We start from the raw sequence: 24949 nt of genomic DNA, 5'->3' as shown, positions 1-24949 counted from the left end.
TACAGCAGTACTATTCAATTAAATGGTTACTTGACCCACACATACACATTGACAAAGAGTATGTTATTTACAACTGGTTGCTGCCATTGAAGGTGAACATCATCAGGGTTTTTTTGTCACAATACTTTGGACCTGTTTTAGAGTTTGGCAGACACATTGCTCTGACAAAAAAGGTGATGGATGTCCCGACCGCCTTATTAGACGAGCTGTAGAAACAAATGCACTTGTAATAAAGCAGACTGGATATCCGTCATATTTGTGACGGAGTAACACATCCGCCAAACTCTAAATCATGCCCTTATTTACTCTGATGAAATCACAATATATTTGAAAATATGAAATCACATGGCCGGTGTTGATTGACAAACTGGGGATCCTATTCACTGAGGCAATTTGGAATATGTAAGGCAGTACTCCTGCACCACTTGTTCACCCCAAATTATCTAAAATATTAATTAAATGAACATATTCAGGAAATATTTTATACAGTTATTACAAATGGGAAGGACTGTGCCATCTTTACACTTTTACTAATAGAGAGTTCGATGATTCGGGCCGATTCACAAAGGCATGTAAGAGTACATCAAATAGTACTCTTGTAGTACTATTTCCGGTACTCATAAATGCTTGTGTGTATTGGCCCCTTCATGTCCTGAGTGGTGCATTTTGTTCAGCCCCAATGATCCTAGTGCCCAGTGTACTAAGCATTTTTACAGCCGCAAATACTCCATTTCAGCGTTTGTGACTTTAAATGCTTTTTTATATACTAATCCCATTTTAGGAGTCCCAAAAATTGTTTCCCCTCTAAAAAATGGATACTGATTCGGTATATAAAAGGGCATTTTGTAGGCAGCCCTTTCAAATTCCGAATTGGTATCATATATATCAATGTTTTGTGACTGAAATCTGGTCAAAAAACTTTGAAATTACAGACTCCTCAAAGGAGGTGGTAATGGATTTGCAAAAGGGAAGGAGTCCCCATGGGATCCCTTCACATTTGTGAAGGTAATAAACGGATTTACTGAAGAGTAGGCAGGTGTCCAAGAGGCCGCTACTAACTCTCAAACCAAAGCCCCTTTTCTTTTAAGGAAAACTGGCTGCATTCAAAAAAAGGTTTGCTTTATTGTAAAGCAATACCAAAAAGGGTGGTCTGCTGATACCAACCTGCCAGATTGTACTGAATAGTTTGTGAATCCATTACCCATTATTTGTGAAGTACCTGTGCACGTCAAACATCATTTTAGAATAACCACTTCAGCAGTGATTATTGTAATAATATTCACTCTCATTCAGTCAGCAGTGTTTTAAGTCGTCCTACCCAGCATTGCCAGTTTTATAAAATATTCATCCACATGAGGCATTATTTCAGTTTTGTCACCCATCTGCCAGTGTTGTAGAGCAGTCACCACCTAAAGTAAGGACATGTCAGTACAGGTAATATCACCCATAAATAGTAACAACAGTAATTGCCCACTTCTCTGTATTTAAAGATGTTGCCAATAAGTGTGGAACTCTTTCACGAGCAATTAGGTTTGCCCTATCCTTCGAAGCCTTCAAAAAAATGTTGAAAGTTTGGTGATCAGGTCTTTATTTAATTTAGGGTTATCTTGCCAAATGCCTCCTTATGAACTTCATGAATTTGGTCCTGATTTAATATTTGGTGGTTGGCTTGCTCCTTCGACAGGGTATTAGAGTAAATTACTCCATTGCCCTGTCGAAGGTCCCGACAACCACATTTTGAAATGCCAGTCAGGCCGGCGACATTTCAAGCCTGAAAAACATTTCAAGCATTGACAGGAGCCACCGTCAAGGCAGTTCCTGCCAGTGGATTGTAACTTTGCCATATGGCTCCGTCCAACATGACAAGCTGTATGGCAAAGTTACAGCTTTTATTTTTTTTAAACAGCAGGATTTCGTTTTTGAAAATAAAAAAGCAATGTCCCCTCAAATGGTAGTTATCTCTCATTACATGGGGGGCATTTTACAGTGTTTCCTGTCCCTTACTGAGTTTTTCCATTTCAGTGATTGACAGTAAAAACGGACTTGTATGTCCTCCCATTTAAATTAAGTGGGCAAACATTCAATTCAACTTTCAACTGCCCCTTATTTTGTTGTTGTTATTTTGTTGGTCAGTTGGAGGGGTGTAACCAGAGCGGAGAGAGATAAGACTCCACCGTGGTCACACCAAAGGTCCTTCCACATTTAAATTGGGAGGGTAGACCATTATGTTGCCAGAAAGGTCACTCTGTCGCTGTTGCGATGGAGTGACCTTTCCCTCAACGTATGAATCGATCCTTATGTCTGTTCCTGCTTTTAAACTGATTGCAATCCTATCTCCCTTCTTTGTAACCCCAAATGTTTATGTTTGTCATTCTTTTCTTACAGTGAAGTGTACAGTGATGTATATTGTTTTTCTTTTGTAATTGTTTTGCCTTTGCTGCAGCTTTAGTAAGCTGACCTTATGTAAAGCGCCATGTGACCTATTAGGCTTGCGCTATGCTATTCAAAACAGCAACTGAATAAATTAATAAACCAAATTGACTCATTGTTCATAGCAGATGTAAAGGGACTCCTTAAAAAGCATACTGTGCATGTGCATTATTTTCTATTTAATCTTCAAATACTCAAGTAAAGGCTGAGGCATGGTCTGTGAATCAGAACGTGTGCAGTATGTCACCTGACAGAACTTTAGCATGCTCCTTACACTGTTAGTGCTTAGAAAAATGCACACAACACTGGTACAGTCCTGGGTCGAGAATCAGGGTCTACACAGGGTAGGTATAGCTAGGCTTATCAATTGCTGCACAAATGCAACACTTCTAATCTCTATATCTCTTTGGAATAATTTTGATGTAATTAATTTGGCAACTGATGCTATAGTTGTGTGCATGACTCTCATGGTTCAATTTGATATCAATGACTGTAGTGTGGGCAGATGGTGTGACAGAAAATGTGTTACTGAATGATTGCCTTTGTATCGTACATTAACTGTAGTGTTACCTTAATTTCATGCCTTCCGGGACCTATGCGTGGTGTGTCATCCACAAGTAAGAGGTATGTTGCACTGTAGAGTTTGCCTTCTGTATACCCCCTAATGAATCATTACTGGCATGCAGGGACACCTCCGCCATCCCTCGAGTGAATGTTGAAAGCAGGGGACCACCGGCCTAAGCAACTACTATGATTTGATCTTCAATAGAACACACAAAAATAAATATAAGCCAAGCAAATGCTCAAATTATGAAATATGTTGTGTTATGAACAATCAAATATAGAAACATATTTAAAAATAATTATTTTGCTTCTGTATTGGTATATACTTTATACCATTTTATTTTATTCATTTTCATATTTAATTTTGTAAAATAGTCCTAGACCCCATGAGTAGACCTTGGACTGCAGGTTAAGTACCACTACTGTAGAGCATGCTTTGGACAGATTGTGAATGTGCAAGGCCCTGTAAACCGCAAATATTCCCCATAGAGCACTTGACCACCCCATGGTGAGTGAGATGGTACATCACTATTAGGAATACCTTTAGGTGTTATTTAAGAATAGTAGAAAGGGCGAACCCATCTGATGCATGACCTGTGAAGGAATGTGGACTGACTGGAGGTGTGACCATCCCTCCCTGCTACCTAAAAGGGTATGTCGGTCTGAATGTATTTAAAATGTGACTGAGCAGAATGTGTGTTAATCCTGCATTTAAGTGTTTTGTACCAGCAAGCGAGAGAGTGGGAAGAGCTCTGCCTTCTGTGGGGACAGTATTATCTGACAACCTCTGAGAAGACAAGCTGTGCTGTGTGAGTGTGTGTGTGAAAGAAAAAGCATACTTAAGGCGGTTAGGTTTCCCATATTGTCCTGCCATGGAGGGATTTAGGTACTAACTACTAATTTTGTCTGATTATCATAATCTAGGAGAACGAGGTTGACTCTGCCTTTCTTCAGGTCTGAGGCTGTTCCACTCCAACAGCTAAGCATAGTGCAGTGGAGTTCCCCTCTCAGCCATCACTGGCGTGCTAGGACTGTCCCATAATCCGGTAAAGTCTCACATGGAGGTGTTTTCAAACTTTTAAAGGAAGGGGGTTTCTGCTGCTTCCTCACAAAGCCTTGATGTCTCACTTTGGGCAAACCACTCTGAACAGAGCAGATTCATGTCCTCACAGGTTAAATTTGCATATTCCTTTACAGGGCAAAGGTGTCATTAATTGTTGTTATTATTCGTGGGTGGATCCTGTACACTCTTAATTGAATATAATGTGGTGCATGGGAACCCTTTCAAAATGTGTAATTTTGTATTTAATTGTGACTGATCATAGTGCATCATTTAAGTCAATTAGTGCAGGTGGAGGCATTTTGTTTTTATTTCACACCTACTCAATGTACTATAGAGCACACAGAACTTCACTGTAGGATTGGGGTCTCCAACCTTTTCTATAGTGAGAGCCACTTCTGATCAGTGAAAATCATTGCGAGCTACTGAAGGCTAAACAACTGGAATATTGTTACCAGATACCCCAAAGCCCAGCTTCATTAACTTCAAGCCTAATGTCCATTGAGTCAGATACTAAGGTTTGAACAAAATACTTTGACTAAGGGCACTTTGACAGGACTGCCATGTGTGTCAGTGAGAGCGCGGTCTATAGAGATATGAGCAGCTGTATGTATGAATATGATATATTTGTATGGGTGACTGGCAGGCTGTGTTGTATGCACTTGCATCACAGGACATACTTTTTACCATGGGTGAAATTTAAAGGGCAGAAAATGCCCTGCAAAAATGGTCGTAATATAGAAAACTTTTCTGCACTTTACATTTTTCTCATTTTAAAAATGGACTGTATTTTTCAGTTATACTTATGGCACGGTGTATACTGGCCGCTGGGAGGATGGGGCCTGCTGTGTGTAAATGCTACACTATGAAATGGGAGAAAAATAAAATGAAGAGTTAACTTAATCATTAAGGTAACTTTTCATTTTAATTTTCTCTCATTTAAAAGCATTCAGAAACATCATTTTGTTAACAGCGCCAATATTGAGTTGACAAGGACTTTTATTTAAGGGTTAAATACTTCAGCGCTTCAGTTGTTCATCTCTGTCACCCAGCCTGGGTCATAAATCTGACTGAGCACTTCGGATCATCAGGCCCTACTATTGCAGCCTGATGATAATAATGTAAAATTAACACAGCCTTCCCTTAACTTTAAAAGGAAAATACGACCTGGGGCTTACTTAAAAATTAACTCAAGGCTGTGAGCTACTCTAAACGTCTTTGAGCTACTGGTAGCTGGCAATTGACTGGTTGGAGACACCTGCTCAAGAAACTACCCTACAACCCCCTTATGACTTCAGAGGGTTCTGTTCTTTCCAGTGGCCAGAGCTAAAGCCACACACATCAGGAAATTGGGGAAAAGGGTGGGAGAAAATTAAGCCAGCCAGATCGTAATGATCTGGGCTACATTATCACATTGACAAAAGATTTATTTTAAATATAGAATAATCATTTCTGCCATTTAATTTTACCATCCGGCCCTCACTTTGATTTATTTGGGAACATCTGTATTGCAGTCATCTGTAGTTCTGAGATGTACAAATACCATAGTATTCCCTTCACCATCCTAAACAGCACCTGATAAATGGGGCATTACCATGTGAACTGGTGTTCTGGCAGCCAGTTCCCATTGTAATTTATTCTTTGTCAGACATTTAAATCCCAGACAAATGTGCAGCTTTTTGCTATTGAAAAATTAATGCAGGGAAAAACAGGGAATGCAATCTTAGCAAACTGTTTATAATTCTCAACTTGGCTGTTACCTGGCGGAGGGCCTCAGTGTGCCATAAACTGGCACTCATTTGGGTGTATGATAATTTATTAAGTGTGTTAATATAGACATCCACTTATTTTGCATCAACTCCATCTACAGGCCACTATATTATAAGGTATGTACAAATATACTATTGTTTACTCCACACATACATACCTTGGAAGGTAACAGTAGGTGGAATTAAGGATAGTAATCATACCCTTACCTTACAGAATAGTACCAAGGTGATGTAGTGGATGTGATATTATTGCTATGCGATATAGATCTCATGCAATATAGTCGCTGCCCCCACCATTAAGTCACACATCTTCTGTTCTGCCACAGTAAAATCTTGTATTGTTATTTCAACCTCAGATGCAGACATATATATATATACAATATACGCCTGCATGTTATATAAAGAAACTCTTTACACTGTATTTGCATATACCAGCCCCGCCAGGGTTTGCATCATGAAGAGACCAATGCACCCCCCCCCCACCCCTTACCCATGGATATTGTCTGACATCCTGTCCTTGCATTCCTGTGAAGCAGCTCTCCGTGAAATGTGCTTCTTTAAACCTGTGCTCTAAGCTCCCATTAAATGCTTTCAGCATGACACATGTCTGTTCTGTCATGAGGTGGAGTAACACAGGCAAATATATTCTGAGACTGTGAGCCAGGCACTTGGCAGCAACATCCCACAGCAATGCTGATGACAAGGTGTAAAGGGCGGTGGGATCGAAAAAGCACATTGCAGCCAAAGCCTCATTAATCACGATTCAGCACTTCTGCAGATCCACTCGCTGCATTACTGATTGCCAAGGAGATGCAATCCCAGCAGCGACAGGCACGCCTCACATTCATATGCAGTGCGCTCTGATTTAACACACCACTCCATCAGCAGAAGAGGGGCTTGTTGTTCCCACCTACACCCTCAGTCACAAACTAGCCTGGTGCTGCTTTTCAGGAATTGTTTGTGACTGAAAACGTTATCCATTGCCAATGCCCTTTTAATTTGTAAACAATATTTTAAAACTATTAGCCAAAAATTTAAGTTTCATTAAGTAAGCAATATTGTCTGACAAAGAAGCCTATGATTCCGGAAAGTCCAAATCTGCGGTGCAGCTTTTTTTGAGGAAAACACAGATATCTCAGTTTCCTGTAGATGTATGTCTCCTGCATTTTGTGGATTCTTTGCATAGATTATTGACATTTTGGAAATAACTTGCACTTTTTCCATCTCTGCCTAAATTTCCAATAAGAGAAACAAACTTTTAGAAATATCAGAAAGGAAGTTGGAATAACTAGGAGCTAAGAGGAGGATCTCCAGTGGTAGCTGTCATGTTACCAACAGAAGAGGTCCCAAGTGGGGTACTCACTCAATTTATTGCCACCAAAACTGCATTTTTTGTTTTGTTTTACATAGCGCGAACTAGACCCGAGACATCAGGTATCAAAGCGCTTTACATAACACCAGTTTTGTTACAGAAGGACACATTTGTTAGGCAGGGGGAGATTAAGTGATTTGCCCAGAATCACAGGATGTTGAGCATCGTTTCCGAGACTCGAACCTAGTTCCCCAGCTTCGAGGTCGACTACTCTACCTGTAAGGCTACATCCTCTCAACATTGCAGTAACCATTTGCTTTGCAGGTCTTTGAATGGAAGTTACCCAGCCCAAGTTACTCAGTCACACAGTAACTGAATGCAAGCAAGCATGTGTTCACTACACAACATGCAGAGGAGAGCATATGGAAGTTGAGTGAGGATGCAGATACCCTATAATAAGAACTTTGAATGGCTTATTAGAGATGTGTGCCAGTGAATTGTGAGGATACAAGGCGCTCACTATTAGTGTATCACAGTACTCTGGGAATCAATGTACAGCAGTAATACATCAGGAGAAATACATCTGGGGGACTCAAACCATTCATATTTTAAAGAGTCTGTCTTCTAAGTATTTAGGAATTTTGAAAAAAAATAGAGAGAGTACAGTTTGATGAGGTTTTCTCATCATTTTTGGCATTAATCTATGAAATATTACAGAATATTAGGAATGAATCTTTTTATGGACCTAAGGGAAATGATCGTACTTTGAAGTATAACTCACTGGATAATCGCAGATGAGAAGTGGTAGAACCATCAGAAAACATATATCACTCACACCCACGAGGGTATCCAGGTGATTGCTGTTTGGTCTCAGTTGAAGAGCCAGGTCTTAAGCCTCTTCCTGAAGTCAGTCAGTGAGGTGCAGAGGTGGAGGGTGATCCAAGCTTTGGTGGCGAGATGAGAGAAGGAGCGTCCTCCGACGTTGCAGCAGCATATCCGCGGGATCTGTGCGAGGTCAAGGTGTGCGGAATGGATGTTCCTGGGAGGTCGATGGAAGTGCAGAAGGGGGTTCATGTAGTCGGGTGCTTGGTTGTGAAGGGCTTTGTAGGAGTGTGTCATGAGCTTGAACTGGCATCTCTTCTGGACCAGGAGCCGATGGAGGTCCTTCAGGTGCTGGGTGATGTAGGTTTTTTCTTGAGCAATTTGAGAATTAGTCTGGCGGCTGAATTATGGATTGTCTGGAGTCTTTGCAGAAGTTTGTTGGTGGTGCCTGCATAGAGTGTGTTGCCGCAGTCCTGCGTGCTGATGATGAGGGCCTGCGTTATGTTCTTCCTTATGTTGATGGGGATCCATTTGAATATTTTACAGGGCATATGGAGCGTGTGGAAACAGGCTGAGGAGACAGAGTTTACCTGGCATTTCATGGAGAGTTCGAGGTCGAGGATGATGCCGAGATTGCAGGTGTGGTCTTTGAGGGTCCAAGTTCTGCGGGCCACCAGGAGTCGCTCCATAGAGTGGTGATTTTGCCGAAGATGAGGACTTCCGTCTTGTCCGTCTTGTCCGTGTTGAGCTTGAGGCACTTTTCCTTCATCCAGGCTGAGACGTTCTTAATACAGTTGTGGAAGTTTGTCTTTGTTGAGGTGGTGTCTGATGAGAGCAATAGGACGAGTTGCGTGTCATTGCCGTAGGAGAGGATGTTGATGTTGCACGATCTGATGAGTGGTGTCATGTAGCTGTTGCTGAGTGATGAGCCTTGGGGGACACTGCAGATGTTGTGCCTGACTTGCGATGCGAAGGGAGGGAATTGGATTGTCCGCGTCTTTCCCGTGAGTAAAAGATGCCACCCATTTGAGCGTGTTGTCGTTATACCAATCTGGTGTAGGCGATCAATGAGTGTCTGGTAGGAGGCCATGTTGAAGGCTGTGGAGTGGTCAAGCAGGATCAGGACGGCTGATTCTCCTCTGTTGAGAAGGGTGTTGATGTCATCAGTTGCAGTGATCAGGGCTATCTCGGTGCTGTGGCTAGTTCCAAATCCTGATTGCAAAGGGTCCAGTAGGTTGTTTCTCTCCAGGTGTTTTTTGACTTGGGAGGTTGATGGCCTTCTCCGAGACTTTTGCGAGTTAGGAGAGAAGTGAGATGGGACAGTAGTTCTGGAGACCATTTGGGTCTGCCGAGGGTTTCTCCTGGTGTCGGGAAAGGTGACAGTGGTTAATGAGGCATTGAGGATGGTGGTGAGTAGGCTGTTGAACAAATCTCTTCTGAGTTTGAAGAGTCATGGGGGCAGAGTTCCTGTGATGATAGGATGGAGTTTTCTGTGGCTGACTTGCAGGTGAACTCTCTGACAATCGTGAAGAGTTCCTTAGCTTGGTTGGCACTGGTGTTGATCTGGTGGGTCAGGGCCTCCCTTTTTGCTGCTTTGTTCTGTCTGGGGTAGTTGGTGAGGGCTGATTTGAAGGTGGCTTTGTCAGTGGGGTTCCTGCTAGTGGGCCATCTTCTTTCTAGTTGTTTGCATCTGCGTTTTGACGTGCAGAGTTCCATGGTGTACCAGCTGGCTTGTTTGGAGGGTCTGTCCATTTTGGCAGGTTTTGTGGGGGGCAAATTGGTTGGCTGCACTGGTGATCCTGTTGTTGAAGTTCTATACTTCCTGATCCACGTTGGTGGTGTCCTTTGGGCTGGATGGTGGTGAGGGCATCTGACCATTGTTGCTGCGTGACCTTGGACCAGTCACGAAAGGGAGCGCTGTGTCGATTGGAGACAGTGAGGGCAAGTCCGGTGATGGTACCAGCAGATTGGGCACTTCTGAGGGAGCAATCAAGGGTAATGAAAACCCATCAGCAACAATCTGAAGACTTGCAGGTGTAGGAAATGTCAAACAGACACACTTGAAGGTCCGTACTAATAAGAGCTGTTCCATACAGGGAGCCAGATAAAATACAACTTTTAAGGAAGGTTGAAGTTAAAACACTGTTGAATTTGCAATAAAGCAAGTGAAGTATCTTTATGCAAAACAAAACTAGGGTGCGTGAGGTGTGTCTTGCAAAAATTAAAGTAACTATTACTTTTCTAATTTTCCCTATAGAAGAAATAGTTTTGCCTTCTGCAATTTCAAAATTAGCATTCTCAAAAAATAGGGTCGGAAGAGAGACTTTATGACAAATTCAGAAAGACAAAGTAACAAGTAAATTTGTAAAAGACAACCAATAGTATGGACTGAGCTAAACGACTTGAAGCTAATAGTAATTAGGTGCTAACCACAACTGATAGGGCTATAATGAAGTAATACACAAGAAGAGACATTCTATATATAATGATCCTAAATCAGGACGCACAGTTAGCGAACAATTACAGAAAAATACAACCAATGTCACAGCAGGTTTTAGGACCAAAGGAAAAATACCCCTAACAGCAAAATATAACAAACTGGAAAGTCAAGGAGACATCCAAAGTATAAAGCCTCTTTATCAATTTTTTTTATTTTTTATTTTTAAATTTTTTATTGTGTAAGATATTTATTGCACATTTCACAGGATTAATCGCAGCTTTTGCGCCTACAACCATAGGAGGCCGGCTACAGTCGTTGACATTAAGTACACACTGTTGTTAGGTATACACAGCCCATCAGCCGACATCCATAGGACCGGCGGCGCAGCAACGTATATCATTAAAGTTACAGTGCAGTGCATCCCATTTATCTATCGCATCAATCGTCTTACATTTTGTTTTTTTTATTTATTAACTTTACCCTTTCTCTTAAACCTTAAAACTAAGAAAGGTGAGAACTATCACAACTTTACTCACTGCATCACAGCATTCTCCCTCCTCTTATTAATAGGTACTAACATCGCATGTCTGTGTTTTTTACTTGGCTGATCGTCTTATACATTTTATTCGTCTCGGTCAAGTGATTGCGCATGTAGGTAATCCCTTAGATATAGCCAGTAGTCTTTGGGGCGTGATCTTGCTGGTAATTCCTCCTCATATGTTGTCAGCATATCGCGGCAATATGTTAAGTCCTCTAACCAGTTTTTCAGCCTTGGTCCCTTTTTACTATTCCAGTGCAGTGAAACCCTCCTTTTTGCCATTAATAGTGCAATTACACAAAACTTACGCTTCTGTGCCCTAAGTTGCGGGACAAGGCCTAATAGACAAACTTTGAGCGTACAGTCGAGTTTCTCACCTAGCATTTCGCTGACTGCCTGTATCACCTGTACTCAATATCTCGCCACCGAGTGGCAATGCCATGCTAGATGCAAGAAGTCCGCGTTATCTTGTTTGCACCGTACACACCTTGAGTCATCTCGTAACCCGTATCTGTGGAGCCTTGCAGGCGTATAGTACATTTGGTGTATGTATTTATAATGGATGATTCTGAGGTTTCCATTCGGCGTGAGCATGCTGGTGAGTGTGCATGTCGTTTCCCATTCTTTCTCTGTTAACGTGTCATTCAATGCTGTGCACCATTTATCTCGCGTCCCCTCCGTGTTTCCCCCAATGTCCCTCTGTATGCTCGTGTATAACTTTGATACTAGATGTGTGGCGGTGGGTGTTGTTAGTACCAGTTGTAGTGGAGCCAGAGTCTGGGGTTCCTCCGGAAAAGTGGTAAAGTGTTCTTTTATTGCTCTTCGCAGCCTATAGTAGTTAAAGCTGAATAACAGTGTCGGATGACTAATGTACGTCAGCTTGTCTAATGTTTGAAAACCCCCTTTTTTATACAGGTCTACCATTGTATCAATGCCCGCTTGTCGCAGTTGATCCATTCCCACTTGTTCTTGGGTGACAGATAGTGCTGGGTGATTTGCTAACGGGAGCTCTGGTGCATACAGTGGTAATTTACCTGCTTTTTTGCCCATCAGTCTCCACGCTTCAATAGTGGTGTTTACCGGGTTTATGTCTCTCTCGTGTAATCTAGTTCGTTTATGTGGCAATATGTTGTCCAAGGGAATTGGGGCGGCGTCTCCCGTTTCCACCGCTACGTGCGTCAGAAAGGGTATCTCGTGGTACCAGTAGTGCGCGAATTGCGCCTGGGCGCAGAGATAATAAAGATAAATGTCTGGGACCTTGAACCCTCCCCTTTCATATGGCAGCGTCATCGTTCGTAAGTCTAGTCTTGCTTGCTTGCCCGCCCACAATAGGCTCAGTATCAATTTGTTAATGTTACGAAACACTTCTGCCGGAGGCTTTATGGGGATGTTAGCGAAGAGGTAGAGGAACTTAGGTAGTACCACCATTTTCACGATAGCAGCCCTGTCCGCTAGGGACAATGGTAATTTATTCCATCGCTTGATCTTGTTGTCTAATGTCGAGATCGCTCTCCCATAGTTCGTTCTGATGACTAGCTCCGGGTCCCTGTGAAACCATACTCCTAGATATCTGGTCGGGTCGTCCTGCCATTCTAGTGGGTGATCTAGGGTGGATGGGTTAGTACTATCCGTCAATGTCACGATAAGAGATTTTTCCCAGTTTATTTGTAGTCCCGAGTATTGGCCAAATTTGATGTACTCACGTAATAAAGGATTGAGGTGTTGTTCTGGATTTTTCACATAAAGAACCATGTCATCCGCGTATAGCGAGATGTGTATAGGGCGTGTTGGGAGTTGTAAGGCCGAGTAGTGGTGGTGTTGTCTTATTTTGCAAGCCAATGGCTCCAGAACTAGAGCAAAAAGCATCGGGGAGAGTGGGCATCCCTGTCTCGTCCCGCGACATATTGCAATTGGCTCTGATATATGTTTGTTTACCTTGACTCGTGCGGACAAATTTGTGTAAAGCATGGAGATCCAGTGTGTGAAAATGGGAGGTAATCCCATTCTCAACAGCACCGTGTGTAGGAAGTTCCAATCTATCGTGTCGAACGCTTTAGCAGCATCTAAGAGTACCGCCACAGCTTTAATCTCTGGTGCCAGATAATGGGCTAGTGCGAAGAGCGTGCGTGTGTTATGCGTCGTAGACCTATCTTGAATGAAACCGGACTGGTCAGGTCTCACCAGCAATGGCATTAGTGGTTTGAGTCTTGCTGCCAATAGGCTCGCTATTATTTTAGTGTCCACATTTATAAGAGATAGGGGCGGTAAGAGTCACACTGCTCCTCATCTTTCCCTGGTTTTAATAATGCTATCAGCATAGCTTCCCTCATTGATGGCGGGAGAGTTTGTGCCTCTTGCGCTGCTCCATAGAGTCTCACCAGGTGTGGTGCCAGTAGATCCGCAAATGCCTTGTAAAACTCTACCGAGAAACCGTCAGGACCCGGTGCCTTACCATTCGGCAAATGCTTGATTGTGTCTATCACTTCCTCTACTGTTATGGGGCGAGCTAGGTATTCCCTATGATTATTCGATAGCCACGCTATTTCTACATCTGCCATATAGGACAGTATGTCTTCCTGTGGCATCGAGGGACGTGCTTCGTATAGGTCGCCGTAAGCACCCATGAATTCACTCATTATGACCCCGATGTCACGTGTCACTATTCACGCTCGAGTTTTGATGGTAGGTATATGCCGAGGTGCTCGACCCGAGCATATCTTCCCAGCTAATGCTCTGCCGGGTCTACCCCCCTCACCATACATCCTGGCTGTCTTGCGCTTGGTTATGTACTTGAGCTCGTCTGCCGCAAATTGCTGGTGTTCCTTGAGGAGCAATTGTATTTCCCTCAATAGTGCGATGTCCATAGTTTGCGTGTATCTATGTTCTAATGTTTGCAAAGCGTTTTCACGCATTTGTAGTTGCTGCCGTATATCTTTCAGTATGCCTGTGGTTGTGCTAATGCATACTCCTCTCAACGTGGCCTTGAAGGCTTCCCATAAAAGACACGGGTCATCCGTTGTGGGGTAGTTGAGGTCAAAATAGTCTACTATTGCCTTATGGATGGTGTCAGTGTATACCAGGTCTCGTAACGCCCCGGCATTAAACCGCCACGTGAAAGATGGGGTCACATAGTGTGGTATGTCCATTGTTAATAACACAGGGCTGTGGTCTGACAGTGTTCTCGACAAGTGTTTCACAGAGACGGTCCATGCTACCACCTCCTGCGTGCCCAGCCAGTAGTCCAGCCTGGACCAGCTATTGTGCGCCGCCGTATTGTGTGTTGCCGCCATTTCCTCTGGATTATTAACCCTCCATATGTCAGACATACGTAAATCTATCAGTGCATTGTGTAGAGTCTCTCTTGCCCGTGTGTGTGGTTCTAGTGTATTTGGCGACCTGTCTAGTCCTTCCCGAACAGCTATGTTAAAGTCACCCCCCCATATATGTTCTCGATCTGGAGATTTGAGATGGTTTGCCACAATTTGGCGAAGAATCCCGGGTCATCTGTATTAGGGCCGTACGTGTTCACTAACGCAACGCGCTGATGTCGTACCATTCCCACAACAATGACGCTTCGCCCTTCCGTGTCTTTGTGTACTTCCGTTATTTCAAAGTGAACTCCCTTCTGTATTAAAATGCTGACCCCTCGGGAATATGAAGAGTATTGTGAGCTGGTCACTGATTCTGCCCATCTAGCACCCAGTGTGGAGGTAATGTTGGCAGCTATGTGTGTCTCCTGTAGAAAGGCTATGTCGACGTGCAGTCTATCAAAATATGCGAATATCTGCCTTATCTTCTTCGGATTACCCAGCCCTCTAACATTCCATGTGATTACTTTCAGTGTGGTAGGTCGTGTCATATCAGGTAGGTTGTATGCCATTTAAATGCCGTGTGGCCTAGGGCTCCAGGCGCAACCAGTACATAATTTCCTAGCTCATTTTTCAGTATACAGTTTTTGATAGTGTTTGCGGTGAATAAAGAGGTCGCAATGCTTCTCAGACACAGTGAATTAATTCGAACAACTCCAAATTCCCAGTCCCTCCCCCCACCCACTTTAGCGCCCAAACTTTGCCAAAACCATCCCCTTATGGTAACGCAACTAGTATCGGAACTGGAGTAGGGGCGCACCCGCTTGGGGGTGTCACCATAGTGGATGTGGACGGGTGCACATGCTACTGTTCAATCTACAACGTCCTTTGTACCTCACATTTCCCGCCCGTTCTCGTCAGCGTTTTTTCGTAATGCATCAACAATTACCAATTGTCTCACCGTGCTGCAGTGTGGTTCAATTCGAACAGGGTTCGTGTGCCCTCCCCTGTCGTTCGCCCCTTCAGACATTGCAGTAGGCCGCACTTACATAGTCGCGCCTGCAGTATCCAGTGTCAGTCTACCAGCTAGTGCTGTATATCGACATTATAGTTAAGATAAGTCACTTTATATACATGTCACAGCCCCGCAGTCCCTCCCTTGGTCCATGTCCTCTTCGGGCTACCAGGTTACTCACTGTGCATGTTACGGGCGTGTACTTAGTGTGCCGGCTATGTCCGTTCTCAAGACACACTCGGGCCCCCGCCAGGCCCTGTCCTGGGGCACTTGCCGTGCGTCTCGTGGTGTTGCAGTGTCGATCTGGAAACGTCTGAAGTTGGTACAGCTTGAATGTGCCACCAACAGTGTGAAGTCCGTTATGCAGTAGTGCTACAGGTCCTCCCGACTTCTTAGTCATTGTCGCTTTCCTGGTCATCTCGTCCCTGTGTTTTGCGCCGTCTTCCCAGTTTCTTGATGTACTCCTGCGCTGCCTGCACCGTCGGAAGAATCACTGGTTTACCCGCACTTGTGATTTTGAGTTTCGCTGGATATAGCATCGCGTATTCAACACCTAATCCCGGAGCTTCTTTTTCACTGGTACGAATTCCTTGCGCGCTAGTTGTACTGCCATAGTGTGGTCTGGGTAGAATTCCAGGGTGTTACCTTGATACGTGATTTCACCCATGTCTCTGGCTAGTCTGAGGACTGTGTCTCTGTCCCTGTAGTTGAGCATGCGGGTGATTATCATGCGTGGAGGAGCGCCCGGTTTAGGTGCCAGGGAACGGTGCGCGCGTTCGATAAGGAAGACCGATGATAGTTTTTCAGCGCCAAATAGGTCTTTCAGCAGCGCCTCGATGTAGTGTTCCATTTTGCCTGTGTTTGTGGACTCCGGCAGGCCTGATATGCGGACGTTATTGCATCTGGACCTGGCTTCTTGATCCTCCACCTTAGCACGCAGGACCTCCATCGTTTTTTCCATACCTCCGCATGTCTTCGTTGTGGTTCTGGATTCGTCCTCCACTCTGGATATCCTTTGTTCCGCCTCCACAATCCGCTCATCATGTTTTTCTATTTTCGCAGCCATATTGTCCATGCGTTGCACCACATTATCCAACTTGTTATTCATGTCTTGCAGGCTTTGCTGTATCGCCCTTAGGACTGCCTCCATGCCGGTCCCGTCATTTGGCTCGTGGTCCCCCTCTGCGTCCGATGCTGTCGCAGAGTGTTTTGTCTGCTTCCTCGCTTCAAAGGGCAGCTTGGTCTGCTGCTTTTCAGGCTTCCCCATAATGCCGGCGTTCATCAGCGGACTACGCAGGGTTGTCCCCGGGCTTACTGTCGTCGAGGCTCTTGATGCAGACAGGTTGCGTCGTTTCGGTGTTCTCGCCGCCCACAGTGAATTAGAGTTATTCATCAGGCACCCTGCAGGTTCGCATGGCCGCCTTGTCGCTTCACTATACGTGGCGAGGGGCGTCCCTTGTGGTGCGCGGTTCCCTCAGTTGCACCGCAGCGCTTTCTGTTAGGTCCCCTGTTATGCTTTTAGCTCCTTATTGAGGTTTACTGCTTGTAGGCACGAGACCACATGGCCGTGCAATAATTTCCTGCTGAGGCAGCTAGCCTCGATGTTCCCCAACATTGCATGCTTCTTGTGGGAGGGTGCCCAGTGCCATCGCCCGTAACGCTGGTATTCAGATTGCGTTCTTACCCTCTTATAGGCTCTTTGTTGTTCCTTGTTCTCTTTTTTTTTTTTTTTTGTATAGCGCGGGGGTTATTTGTAGTCCATCGTGTCAGGCAGCCAGCGCGGTCATTTGCTCGACTCCTCGACTGAGCGCCGTGCACTGCTCTCCTCCCGGTGGCTTCCCGCCTTTGCAGCTGCCCAACGGTCGAGTCGTCCGGAAGTGCGCTCCGTGCCTGCCAGTTTACCTGCCCGCTGGACTTGACAGCCGTTCCTCGCTCCGGTCCACCGATGACCCTCCAGCATCAGGGCTCAGCGGGGTCCCGTTGAATATCCTCGCCGCTGCTCACAACTTGCGTTCCACTGCCGCCGCCATCTTAAGTCCCTTGGAACGCAAATCTTCGAATAGTGCTTACAGTGTCTCTGCTAGCTCGGGGTCGTCTCGCAGGGGCTCAACCCGTTCGTGACGTTAATGGGCCACATATAGACCGGGGCATTTCTCGTACCTGCTCGTTTATCCGTCACATTTGCCAGCAGGTCCGATTGTCGGGAGCGGCCATCTTGGATAGCTTCTCGCGTCAGAGCCGTTTTGTGTCGATATTTCCGTCAGCGTGTCGTAACGTGGTGTTTCATCACCGACAGTGTATGGGCTGCATATTCCGATTGCCAGTTTTCTCTTTTCCGTTTCTCTGGCGGTACTTCTGGAGGGTTTAGGTCGCTTTTCTCTGCACCCGTCCGGCGGAGCTGACTCACGAGCCAACCATCCCGCAGTGCGCCCTCTAGCGCCCCCGCCTCTTTATCAATTTTAAATCCAAAGGGAGTGGCGTGCTCATGATGACTATGACCAGACGGGATTATGCCCTAAAAACAATAAACTACAGTATAGCTACTAGAAAGGAAGCGGGGACATTTTGAACAACTAATTCTTGAGTAAGGCTAGTAAGTAGGAACTCAGTAACTAGACTGAAGGTCTACTTCACAGTTCAGTAAAAGAAGACTACAATAATTTGAAGAGAATGAAAGATTTTGAAAAACTTAAAATAAATCTCTAAGACCTAAGCTTGGGAGAATTTGAAGAATAAAAACTTTCAAACTATTTCTAGTGTGTAAATTATAACATTTTAAATGGAGTGGCTACTTAAATGAGAGGGAAATTATGTTTTATTTTGTTACATCAGAACAGTTTCATTTGGATTGACTTTACTTGAGAGAGGTAATGTGCTACTCATAGACAACAATTCATTTTGATCTGCAGACAGAATGGAAACATGGAATATCTGATCCCCTCTATTACCAGGTGGATCTGGAGGGATGAGGACATCTAGACCTACAGTCTGCCTCAGTCTATAAAGACTGCTGCAGGATTCCTTTGGAAGACTACCATAGATCACTTGTGCTCCAAGTTGTTGTTGCACTATTCTTGGTAGTATCCCAAATATATTCCTTGGAACAGGCATATCACCAGCCCCCGGCTCAGCTCATTAGCAGATTGGTGGTGTGGATTTCTCAATCTACAGGATTCCAGTGAAATGTCGTAGTGTGATTGTGTTGAACAGAGGCGTGATTAGGAACCAGTCCATCATCACAAATACTATACCACAGAAATACAAAGCTCCAGCCCTGTAGGTAGACAGTGACCATGTGCTGGAGGAAGACTGCGGGTCTTCTTGTATACATTGTACGGTATACACTTGTAGTGGATTGTCCCTTTATTGTAAATGTATGCTTCTTAGTCATGATTGTGTTGCCCAGCCTTAAGTACTCTGATGCCAATTTCCTATTGGCCATGTCTGCAAGAACGTGCTGCTTGAGGGACAGCTGTGGGTCTGTCTTGGAAATGAGTCTGTTTGGCCTGCTGAGGAGCCATCCCTGGAGGGGAGAATCTTCTCTGGGGAGACCCAGGGCCACTGTACAATAACCAAATACATAACATATAGGGATCTGCGCTGGCATAGGAGCCGGCAGTGGTCACTTTACACCAGAGGAGGATGCTGACTGTATAATTCTAAAGGGATACAATTGCGAGTCGTATCAACAGTTTGTTAGAATGAAAAGAATTCTGCATTATAAATCCTGCTGGCATCATTTGCATCTCTTGTTACAGTGTCTATCCCTGCTCTAACTTCAAACACCTTTTAACATTCCACTTGCAGTGGATTTGAATGTTGAGTCAGATACATTAAAAGTGTAGTCTTGAAATAGATCAGTCGCATTCCTGCTGGCTGCCATGTCACGTGACCGTCTGGGATGTGTTGTAAGGGTATATCAACTCCTGTGGGACTGTTACAAATTGAGAACTCTGACACTGCTTCCAGGTTTCAGTTCTGACAATGGGACTTTAACAGGAAAGGGTCATGACAAAGTAGTTAAAAAGCATTTCTAAAAAAGAGATCTTGGAATTGGGTCATGCTGTCATAGTAAACCGAAATGTAAACATCGAAAACACTTTTATTAGAGACATTGCTAGCTATTTTTTTGGGGTTGTGTTAATTATGTCATTTTGCAATGCTATTATCTATTCGTCTATCAAGCTATCTATCTGGCTATTTAACTATCTTATTTATGTTTTCTGAAAAGTGAAATCATAGCTACAATGCAAAACCCCACAAACCTGAAATTGTGCAGTTAAATTCACATATACAAACCATAATGTGTGCTCCATTCACTGTTCACAGTATGGCCCTGTGCCTATCTAACTGCATAAGTCCTTTGGTCGCGTGGAGCACGGGTTGTCCGCAGGCTACATGCATAACCTCCAATGTACCCAACACCTGCTGATCTCAGTAACTGGTGGGTGCAGTCCATGCATCAGCTGTGTACAGCCTTGGGCAGTAGACACCATGTGCTAGGCACATGGCCCAGCCATACCCAGCCCCACATTCTGAACCACCATATCACATCCACATAGCTTTCAGTCATGTCTATTGGGCTCTGGGAGAAGGGCCTGACCTGAAACCGGGCAGTACACCGTCCTAATACCACTGAACCAATCAAAAGAGGGAAATTGATTATTACAACAAATTATGGCCTAACCCTGAATTCATGGATCCAGGAAACTAAAACTGTATTCGTTTTACTTTGGGGTTTGGGAGTGCAGTACCTGCCCTCCTGGGATGCCCAGCATCCTTTCTGCGATTTTAGACCACTCCCACAGGGACCATATTCTTTCCCGTCACTCTCCCTTCACTTTTTTTCAGTGCCTGACATCCTGTAATTGACATTGTGTCAAATATCTTCAGTTACTGCCAGCCACCGGATCACCCAGATCATCAGACCATCTTACTTTGTGTTTTATTTTACTTCTCAACCAGAAGCATCGTCTTTAAAGCATTATTTGCTCACCTTGCCAGCCACAAATGGGTATCTCCTCTCTTGATTGTCTGCCCCTTAAACGTTTCCACCACCTAAAATGCAAAACAATAAAACAATTGAGAAAAAGTGGATCAATTCCACAAGTAAAATGCAAAATAAATCTTGGGATATCAAATGAACTGTGCCAACTCGTCTCATGTCTTCTATCTATAAAATATATGAAACAAATAAAAAAAAATCCTTATTCATGATACATGCGCATGTGGAAAGGAGAGCCATTTTGAAGTCATCATCAGAACATGGTACCAACAAAATCTGCCTTGAATTTGATAACCTCGCAAAAATAATTCACTCCTTCATTGAATAATTTCAACCAGTATTAACTAATGTTCCCACCAATCCTTCTAATGTGATGTCCGATCCTCGTGACTCAGAAATGCTCCTGACAGCCGTACTATCAGAGGGTATTCATTGCCGTGCAGAAAGGGACACGTCCATAGACAAATGCAGGACTCAAACAGAGGAGCAAAGAACCTAGACTTACCAGGAATAGCTCCTCCTCGGGAGCGGAGGAGTGCTGCCCCGACTTCTGCAAGTGCAGCAGGCAAACAAATTCAATGCCATTTTATTTATTTGCCTGCGCACAGGCTCGTGCTGTGTGCAGCACGAGGGTGGGGCGGCAATGAATCCTGCAAATGCAGGATACCAGCACTGGCCTACAATGAGCATCACGGATTGGCCTGCCATTTTGTGATGGCCAGCCCGACATGCGCACTGTAGACCCAGCAATCCAAAGGCTGTGAAACAGCCTGGGGATTGCTGGCACAGCTCCCCAGCCTCAAAATGAGCACTGGCTGAGCCTGCTCCCACCAATCCTGGAGCTGATTTCACAGTACGATAGCAGCTCCAGGATTGGTTCACGATGCATTCCTCAAGCAGGAAGGAAGTCGTTTCCTTTCCTTCCTGCTTGTGGAAAGCTAAGAGGAGTGCAGCAGCGGTCGTGCTCACGAATTTATGGTGAGTCACGTGCCTTCATACTCCACTATTTTTTATTTACGGTAGTTGCTTCTTGAATTTACATTTGAAATCACTGCAAATGTCTGCAACTGATGGATGCAAAAGTGTACTGCTACACAAGTGGTGCAGTGGCAGCAAGGCGCTCTAGATCGTAAGTTAATATGAGCCCCAAAGTATCCATTATGTCCCCCCATAGGATGTTTCCATTTGTAGGTTACATTTTCGTGAGGCAGGACACGGAGAAACAGCGATCATCAGAATGAAGATTCACTCATTTCAGGCCTGCGCAATAAACCCTTTTCTACTTAGCACTGCTATCACTAGGTCTTGTGAAGATCAGAATAATACCCAGTTTAAATTGTAAAGTGACTTTTATGAGTGACGTAAACAACTTCCGCAAAATATTTGTCGCAAGTGTATTCCCTGCACCGGTTGGGTTACTTTATGGATGATCTGGGTGTCAGTGGAGACTTCTAATGAAACATCTGACATTCATTCTGACAAGGCATGAGCAGCAGGGCCGGACTGGCCGTAGCAGGCACCTGGCGTTTCCCCGGTGGGCCACTAGGGTGGGGGCCGATTTTGGGCCCCTGGAGCTGTTTTTATTACATAGCTGCAAAATCAGCCCCTGTAACAAAATCGGTCAAAACCGGCCCTGGCAAACAGCTCGGCCGCTCCCAGGGGAGGCGACTTAGCCCCTTGCCAGGGCCAGTTCTGTTTCCCAGTCCGGCCCTGATGAGCTGTTCCACTGGCAATAGCTATATAACATATATTACTTTAAATCTCATTAGATGTAAAATCTTCCCAACATTTTTCTTCTGATTCTGACGGGGCGAGTTCAGACATCAAAGTTGTGTGGGATTCCAACAATCCCTACACGGCCTAAGGCGTGGCACAATATTAATCTAAGTACCTGCAGTAATGACTCCCTGTGACATTAGGAATGCCTTACCACTTGCCAAGTCCACTATCTAGAAGAATTTTTTGCCCCATAAAGCTTTAGGATAGCCCTGTAACTCCACCAAGCCTATAGGACAACAACTTGTGATTACCGGGGCCCACCACTAGGGCAACCTTTTTTCACTACACTTCCGTACAGCCTACCCCACTTTTTCTTGTGCTCTAATAGCACCCGAGAAAGGACACATTTCTTCTTGGGACAGGAGACCATAATTACTTTCCTGGACCCTCTATTGTCACCCTATATGCCAAAAAACTGCTATGAAACAGTTAACGCTTTTACTTTAAGCCATGTTGAACAGCTGCACAACATGTAAAAAAACATTGACAAAGCCAATAGATTTTGCATTGGTGAAATATATTGGCTTTGCCAATGCTTGCTTTATACCACTGCCATCTTGTGAAAAATACTGATCATATGCACCTAGACATTAAAACCTGTCTGATTACAATGGATGCTAATGACATGTAAAATGTTAGCCCTATAAACAAAACATTAGTGATCCCTACCTAAACGCTGCACAGACAAGACATTACTGGCTACACATTTTAGAAGATTCAATTTCTGCCACTGTGAGATTCAAACACACAGGTAACTTGTTCTCTTTCACTGGAGTACAACTCTTGCAGAATATATGAATTATTAGGTTTTACTAGTGGGGTCAGCGGAGAGCGTAAAGTAAGTTTTCTGTCTCTTTTCTTGTATTATCCCTGTCGCTACCCCCTCCACTCATCGTCTGTCGCCAGCACCCCTCAAATCTCCCCCCTGCTCTTACCTGCATTGTGCGGCAACCTCGGAGATCACCTCAGGCGTCAAAAGCTCTAGCTACACCACTGGGTTGTACTGGACATTGCAGGTATCTGCTTGACCTATTGTTACAAGTTGTTTAAGATATACCTAGAATTTGGCCCGCCCACAGAAGTATATATCTCTCCTCTAGCTGTTGGCTGTGTGGTGTGCCTTCCCACTTCCTATGTGGTGCTTGCTTTCAATGCATGTGGGACCATTTTACATCTCCAAAGTATACTTAATAATAAAACATTAAATTTTGCTTTTTCACTGCAGAAGTAAATTTTGAATGCTTCAGTCAGGTTTAGGTTTTGCATACTGGAGTGTTCTGTATACACTAATAAACAAGCTTTGGTAAAACCAGTAGGACCAGCTTTAATATGCCAACACAAGCTTGCACAATCTGTTTGCATAATGTTGCACATGAAAGCCAGATCTCTTGAATTTGGCAATACTTGTTGGCAGTATAGACAACATATTTCGTATTTGAACAGAGGAGGAATAGTCACACACACAGTTTCACCAGGATTCTAACAACTTGAACCTTTACTTTGCCTTCACTGTGGATCATTCATAACGTAAAGTTCATGGCATGGACACCACCATGACAATTAAATACGATGAACAGACCTTATGAAAAGACTCCAAAGAAGAGAACAGATGACTGCATCAGACAGGCTTTCATCTGAAGTAAACAAGAATCTGTGATCTGCAGCCAAGCAAGCTTGGATGAAGGGACAAGGGACAAACCACTAACCTCGCTTTGTACTGCATTTGGATGGCACAATGCCAAACTAATTAACAAGGAATTGCCTAAAACCCGCTGCCAATTCTGGTGCAAATGGTAACTAGAAGCAAACACCATGTGCGACAGAAGAATACAACCAGTCAAGAATATTCAACTTCGATTGAAACCATCACAAAACCTACCCAAACACATGCACTCAATTCACAAGGCAAATGCAGCAAAATTATACATATTAAATGCTCATACAATGCCAAATACCATTTTGAATCACAGTGAGTGACATTCATGAGTGAGGAATATGTGGATAAGACCACACAAATATTGTAAACTAGAATAAATATATGCCAGGAATTGTCATTGTAAATTGCATTTTCATAGTTTTTACTACCCCTGATGAGGCGTTGAAGTGATTGCCCGGATTAGCACACTACTCTGGAACCCAATGTTACAGTTAAATAGGGAGTAGATTAGTAATATGTACCTCTTTTTTTCCTTGTATATTAGTTGAGGTGAGTTTGTGTTCTTGAGATCTGAAGTTTTTACTGTAGTGGTTTGAAAGGGGTAGATTAATGCACGTTTATACATTGGGAAATCACATTTTACAACAGGTTAATTATCTTAAAGACCGCTTTTTTAAGTTTTGAATGCAACTGTACAATCATGTGCTTTTTTAAAAGAAGATACCCATAACTCATTTAGCTTTATTTTGAGAAGGTGCGTATGACTTAATGCGGAGGAATGCAATCTCAATACAGATGTAAATGTGAACTTGCACATCCATTCTTCATTTGCAGTTATTGGATGTTTGATGTAAATATTTAAAGCGAATTGACTCTACGAATACGGTGCCCGGTCGATGAAATCATTCGGCAGTCACGAACCGTCTGTTTGATTAAATCATAGGGTTTGCAGCTGCTGAAGGGCTTTCTACTTTGTACTAAACCCAAATTGTGATTCAGTATTTAACTACTGAATCTCAAAATTGTTTTAAATATGCATACCGAATTGAAATTTGGAAGCAGATTGTTTAGGGTGTCCTTCCCAAATTGAGATTCAGAATGCAGTGTATCAATGGTTTGCAACTGCTTATTTGGTTGCAATCCATTCATAGGTTAGCAAATCCTCAAAGAAGGTGGTAATTCATTTCCAATGGGGAAGTGCCCATAAGGGACCCTTCCCTTTGTGAATGTAGTCATTATTTTCAACTTTA

General features: G+C 43.8%; 1 protein-coding gene across 1 annotated transcript in view; it reads right to left on the bottom strand.

Annotated features, from left to right (window-relative positions):
• The window catches only part of GNG2 (G protein subunit gamma 2), a 280638-nt gene that overhangs the window by 128178 nt on the left and 127511 nt on the right, over nucleotides 1–24949 (bottom strand). Inside the window, exon 2 of the mRNA XM_078659741.1 lies at nucleotides 20255–20316. The gene's annotated coding sequence lies outside the window, so the exon portion shown is untranslated. The remainder of the gene's footprint in view (nucleotides 1–20254; nucleotides 20317–24949) is intronic.

The sequence above is a fragment of the Lissotriton helveticus genome, chromosome 9 (genome assembly GCF_964261635.1).
Source record: "Lissotriton helveticus chromosome 9, aLisHel1.1, whole genome shotgun sequence".
In the NCBI taxonomy this organism is placed as follows: Eukaryota; Metazoa; Chordata; class Amphibia; order Caudata; family Salamandridae; genus Lissotriton; species Lissotriton helveticus.
The sequence above is the reverse complement of the archived record's forward strand: the minus strand, read 5'-3'. Positions and strand labels throughout refer to the sequence as shown.